This window comes from Sinocyclocheilus rhinocerous, unplaced genomic scaffold (genome assembly GCF_001515625.1).
Source record: "Sinocyclocheilus rhinocerous isolate Xijiao unplaced genomic scaffold, SAMN03320098_v1.1 scaffold20, whole genome shotgun sequence".
NCBI classification, from domain to species: Eukaryota; Metazoa; Chordata; class Actinopteri; order Cypriniformes; family Cyprinidae; genus Sinocyclocheilus; species Sinocyclocheilus rhinocerous.
The window spans coordinates 2,599,592-2,606,350 of record NW_015640468.1 but is presented as its reverse complement, the minus strand read 5'-3'; the positions used below and the strand labels follow the sequence as shown (position 1 = coordinate 2,606,350).

Sequence of the window (6,759 nt, the reverse complement as noted above, 5' to 3'; positions counted from 1 at the left end):
GGATCCGTCGTGTCCATGTGGAGGCGGCAGAGCCATGCCTCCCTGTACCGAGTGACCGGCCAGGCTGACACCGCCGAGAGCCTGCATGATCCGGGCTTGCTCGTCCATAGTCCGCCGCAACACAATCAATGCGCTCGTGCTCAGTCACTGATGGGTGAAATAAAGTCGGATAATGCACATGCAAATACAACTTGATTATTTCATGTGCGGCGGTTAACGGGTCGCTATCGTGCACAAAATATTGACCGTGAAGCAACGCAAAATACAATAAATCGCTGGATGAAATATAGTGGAATTGATGTCCCAGGAATCACTTTATGGAAAATATTTAAATCGTCTTTGATCCTCCTGTATGAATGTCCATTGGAGAAAAATTAGCGATATCTCTTGCCTATTATGTAAGTAAACTTCAGCGTTCAGGGGACAGTGGTTGCCCGTTCAATCCTGTCCGAATCTTCATGCCAATTTGTCTTTTTCTTTGAAGAGCTGGGGTCCTTTGCAGATGTCTGGAATTCTTATGTGCGGGCTTCTTAGGATAATTTCGCCTTGTGCACTTCTGGAAAACTTGGACAAATCCCGTAGTATTACAAAGAGTTGCAAGCAAAACATCCCATGCCTCCGATGGAAAGTAACAATTCAACTAAATTAATGATTATGTAATTAAAAATAAGCACACTGAGTGATGAAAAACTGGAAAAATATTACCTTTGAAAAGATTTTCCAAAAATAAAATATAAGAAAATAAAAGAAGCCGAGTGAAATAAATTAAACCATCAGCACCGGCGACCAGAGCTATAAAGATTGTAGGAAAAAAATATAAAAACGTATAAAAAAGTTCTCACTTTCAGTAGGCAAAACAGAAAAACTGGCGAAAAAAATTCATCACGCGCAATAAAGCGATGCGCAAAAATATCTGCTGGCGGAAATTTATGAGTCGAGCGCGCGGGCTGTGTGTGCTTTATGTTGTTTGATGGCAGCGGTAGTGAGCGATTGACAATGTGCCAATGCCATTCACTCAGTGCAGACGTGTCAGAGAAGAAAAAAAGATACAAAATCGACATCAAAATGCACGCTCCGCCCTGCAGAGGAGGGGTCTTAGATTCTTGTCACTTCTCGCCGATGCCCCCGAAAACAAAATGCCAGTTAGCTACTAATGATACTGCTGGTGATGATAATGATGAGACCAGAGCATCAAATCAACAGCGTTTAAGTCTCCACTTACGCGTGCCTCATTTAAAAGCGCGCCCGTGCATTGAGATGCCGTTACATTATAACCATTTCCAATAAAACAAACAAAAGGTCGGAGTTTTATATTGTCTGATTCAAACTAATAATGAATTGCACGGGCCCCCTCGCTTCCTTACACCATAATATGGTCGCCTTCAACAAGCCTTGCTCGCAGGGGCAAGAAAGCAAAGGACATGTTTATAATATTGGAAATAGACGCATCGAACCAATCAGCGAAGAGTCCGTGTTTGAGTGACGGACCCAAGGACCAATGGGTGGCTCCCTCTGAGCAAGAACGCCCGCCTTCAGAGCTCACTACCTTTCCTACGGTTGTACAGAGAGATATCAACTTCTGATTGGCCGTTGCCACGGGTGACATCTACTGCAAAAGCAGGCGGCGCGGCGCAGCGCTCCTCGGCAGTTGCTATGGTAGCAGACTGCTCCGTGGGCTTGAAGCAAAGAGACACACTGAAACATATCTGCGCCTTCCTCCGGTTGCCTCGCTTCTTACATACGCCTTCCTAAACCCACTGTGTTTTTCCCGCCAAACCACTGTTTCCGATTCCAAATCACTACATTCATTTAGGCTGGCCTTGTTGCGATTTAAAATACGTGTATTTTGTTCAAAGTCATAAACCTGGTCCTAAAAATATGGTTATGCACACACACACACACACACACACACACACACTATGTTTTTATCTTATGTGTATTGTATTTGTTTAGGATTTCTTTGTATTTTGAATTTAAAAAAATTTCATACATGTTTGAAATCAAATTCTTAAAAATTCTAAGCTACTTCAATTTGTAAGAGATAAACACTGAAATATTATAGCAACATTTGAGTCACATCCTTCATTGTGTCTAGTAATTAAATGTGTATTTAGGCTATATCAGACTGACTATAATGGCTATATTGTCCTAAATACAAACATAACTTTGTACTGTAATAGTTTGATATAAGCACCATATTTAATACAACCGTTGGCTTTTGATTTAAACATCAATCCTCCTGAACAATACAGATCAAACTGTAGAATTTATAGTGGCATATTTACTTCAACTCTTGAGTATGAATTGGTGTTCAGAGCAATTGATTGAATTCTTCGGGTGCAATAAGTGGGTGATATATTAGTCATGGATCATGTTAACACAGTTACTGGATCCTGAGCAAGAATAATGAGCTCACCTTTAATTAACCATTTCACACATATCACAGACTAAGACAACATGCCACAAGCCCTGTAATTCAATTGTTTTGGCTGCGTCTAAGTGTGTGTGTGTGTGTGTGTGTGTGTGTGAGAGAGAGAGAGAGAGAGTAGAGTTTCGCCTTCATTTTTATATAGTCGTTGTCATTTTTGTTATCAGTGTGTAAATGAACTAGATTGAATATAGCATGTGCGGCTGACAGATTATGAATTTTTAAAATCACAAACATCCAGTAATCACAAAACAACGCTGTAACACAACATCTGTGTTTATAAGCACGTCACATGAATTTAAGCAACATAACATTTAGAAGTTGTCAAAGTTAAGAAGCAGATAAGAGGCAGTCACTCTCTCGCTCTTTTTAGCAAGCTGTGTGGTTTGGCTCTTTCATATTCACTTGACCTTGAAGTATCAGCCCAGCACACTCCTGAGTTTAGTGAATGGAAGTCCCAGACCCACTGCATTTATCACTGAAATACTGTGCTGGCAGGTGGCTCTGTATACCTGTCATAGAGGGCTCAAAGGAACAGCTCCAGATCCTCTCCTCCACAACACCGTATGATTCTTCATTGCCTTACGTTGCATGCCTTTCCACCATTGTTTTCAGCCATATGTCAACATAATTCATTTTCCCCAAGTATGGCAGCAAATCTTTTGGTGGGAGGGAAAAAAAACACTTCAGTTTATTGTGGTCATGATGCCATGCTTACATAATGACATAAACACAATTTCTATTATTGGATGTTTACTGCCCACTTCCTTCAACCGGCTTAAAGTGCAGTATGCCTATAGGCTGAGCGTCTTGAAAATATCAGCCGAAGTTTCTCCCAAATATGGCCACTGTAACCTCACTGTTGTCAGTGGTAACAGTTGATATTATTGCTCTTGGACAGAAGCCCACCGTTCAGGATTATTTTCACTAATGAGCACACCAGGTTTTTTTTGTCCTACGCATACTATTTTTTCACCCCAAGTGGTTACTCTTACTTTTGGAGAGAAAAACATTATCCAAAACAGATTAGTTTTAGCATTTAATATGCCAAAAACTATTGCATAAATGAAAGCATATCAGATTCTGCATCACAATCTTATCAGACATCATATAATGAAACATTAAAAGTATAATAGACCCTTTTCATATTTGTGGGATTCTCAGCAGAGGAAGTCATGTTGGGTAAACTTGTAGTGATGAACAGAAACTACAACAAATATAATGTTTGCATTCCCATTTGCTCCAATAGCAAAAGAAAAAAAAATCCATGATAGCATATCTAAAGAAAATAGTGTTAATGATGTAAATTTGTTTATTTTTTTATTTTTTATTATTGCCAGCACAATACTACTGTACATAGCTCCCTTTTATCTCTTTAATATTTAATAGCACTCAATTATTTATCGCATATTTATGCAAGGGGTGCTAATTAGTCACAAAATCGTTCTTATCTGACAGGTTTAATTGACAGTCTCAAAACAAATAGCCCCTGTCTCATAACATACACATCATTTTCAGGAGAATTAAGTTTTTGAAAAAAGAACAGGCTGTCACCTTACTTTTTTTTTTTTTTGTGACAGCCAAAAAGGGGCCCACAGGTGTCTCAGAAAGCAGTGACTGTGTTGTCATAATTCATTTAGGCATCCTTCTGCAAAGCCATAATTACCTAATTAGCTTGTTAATTAGGAGATTAGCATTTACTGATAGAGTGGCTTGTTTAGTGAGGGGTGGAGTGGAGTTCCAGTGGAGTAAGTTACGAATGTGTTGCCTAAAAGTGCTTCCCGAGTCATTTCGCTCTCTATTCAGGTCAGATATCAGACTTGATGGAAAGATGTTAATAGTATTGAAAAGTTATGCAAATAAATGGTTTGAGCACCAATCTCATTGATACATTTTGATGTTTAAATGGTGGGACTTATTTTCTTTATTTTATTTTATCATCAAATAGCCTAATAAACACAAACATACCTTTGCAGTGTGTTTAGGATTCCAGCTGAACAGCTGAGCGCTGCTTTCTGTCTCATTGCCCAGGTTACAGCATAAGTAGTCTTGCAACTTAATAGTCTCTCGTCTATATGTCGCCAAGTCATGTCCTGTTGCTGAGGAAGATTGGAGGAAATGACTTGAACGGACAGTGCCAGAGACGTTACTAACCATGTTAGCACCAGTCTCTTATCTAGTTTATGTGTTTGTTTATTCATTTCCCGATATTCACTGCATGCAGGTCATACGTCAATGTTACCGTCAGACATACTTTATGTTTAAGAAGGCCAGTCTTGGACAGTAAATAAATAGAAGTAGTGAAAGTAGTCATTTCAGTAGTGTTACCTAGGCTCCTTTTTAAGATGACTATTTAGGTCACTTTTATTCAACACACAGCTTTACTGTGTAGCGAATAATAAAACACACTCCTACACTGTGCTTTCTTTCATATGTACAGTAGAACTGGGAAGACTGGTTCATTTTAATGAACCAGGCTCATGAAAATCAACAAGTTCAAATAAACAATTTGCAGATTTATTTGATTCATCCCTATGTAGAAACCTCTCTGTGGAATACTTCATCTTCACTTTTTATATCAATATATTAAGTTTAAAATTCACTAAAATTACTATGTTTCTGGTTTTGTTGTAGAACTTGAAGCATTTCTAGTTTTTTTATTGTATTTAACTGTAATAATCACACACACACACAATGGTATTTATTAAAAAGATTACATTTTAGTTTGCACTTAGTTGCCGTTAGTAGCTAGCAATGTAGCTAGTTTTTAAAACTTAACAATATTCTGAAGAAAAATAAACGGTTCTAATATGTTTGAAAATCTGATCCTTTAATTATATGAAATTGTGTTCCTTATAAATATTATCAGCTTTTAACTTGTGCTATACAGTTTCAAAGTAGTTTCTCTAATGCTGGTTAGTGAGTCTGTTTTGAATTAATAATCCTATTACATCGAAGAGAGCCTGATAAAAACCTTAGCGTGCTTTTTTCCCATTGAGTGTAGAGCCTTTAATGTATTGGTTTACAGAATACGGTGTTTGCCAGCTGATTAAAGTTCATTTAAAATATAATTAAGCGATTAAGATATTGATTTTACACCACCGTGCAATAAACAAGAAGTTAATATTGAGTAACTTACATTTTAGACATATTGCCAGTTACTTCCAAACGAAGTCAAAACAGAATCAAACGCTGCATCACCGATCAACAACATGAATCATTGTTTTAAAAACGAATCATTTGAGGGAATGATTCCAGGATTCACACACAAATACACTCGCGTGTATCGTTCCTAAATGGCTTAGTATCAAAGTCTTTGTTAGTATTTTAAACGAATCTGTAAAGTAAATGTTTCAATGCCTCACTCTTAAACGCGTATATTTGTTTCGATTCTGAATAAATCAGTTTGATTTTGAGTGAATCGTTACAGTGAATGGTTCAATGACTCACTTATACTTGTTTCGTTCCTGAATTGGTGATTCTAAACGAATTGTTTGAGTGAGTGATTCATTGATTCACTCAAAAAGGCAATAACTTGTCACCACCTATTGGTGTAATAATGTAACAGAAAGAGTCAGAAAAAAAGTATTTGTGTGCAAATTTATTCTACTAATATCTAGTATTTTAGACTATAATATTTTTTTAAAGCAGCTACTGATTTTTGAAGTAAATATCACAGATTCAATTTTTGTATGCATACATTTTTATGCATACATTTTACGTGAGAAATCAAATAAAAGTTTTTATTAATTTCATTTGAACTTTCCAATGCAGTGCTATCATTGTGCAAAATCAGCTAACTACAACAACGAACAAATGTGTCTTTTACAATGTTTTAGGTCTCCTATCACACATTTCCCTGAAGTAACTGAAAAAAAAGAGCCATAAGCAACATTTCCTTCACACATATAATGAAAGCAATGGCATCCCAGTTTAAGGTTTGGCCCGTGTTTCAGAGTCTCTCCTATTCCAGAGTACAGGGACATGTGAGTAGATCCAGCCGGGCCTCCTCCTCCAGCTCTGCTAAGGGCAGGCAGATGTAAGGGATCAGGGGCAGACGTGGAGCCTCGCAGGGGGAAGGTGAGAGGTACACAGCCTCTCCGCTCCCAGTGATCAATCATTCTCCACTTGTCCTCCTCCCTGGCCCGCAGCTGTTCCTCCAACATCTCCTGTGGAAACACACACTTCACTTTGCTTAAAATTATTACACAGACCATAAACCCAGAGAGGGAAAGCTCTGTTAACACTAGTGCACAGGGTAGTCACTGTAACCTTTAAGATGAGCCAGTGGTGCTTTGGACGAGAGCCATATATATACCAGCCAGCGCTGG

The 6,759-nt window shown here is 38.1% G+C and overlaps 1 long non-coding RNA gene across 1 annotated transcript; it reads right to left on the bottom strand.

The window, feature by feature from the left end:
- Positions 1–2,543: 2,543 nt before the first annotated feature.
- On the bottom strand, positions 2,544–5,633 carry LOC107753174 (uncharacterized). The gene is made up of 3 exons (XR_001641435.1): positions 5,568–5,633; positions 4,397–4,527; positions 2,544–3,087 (listed from the first exon to the last, which is right to left on the bottom strand). It is a non-coding gene; the product is annotated as an uncharacterized LOC107753174 (long non-coding RNA).
- Positions 5,634–6,759: the final 1,126 nt, after the last annotated feature.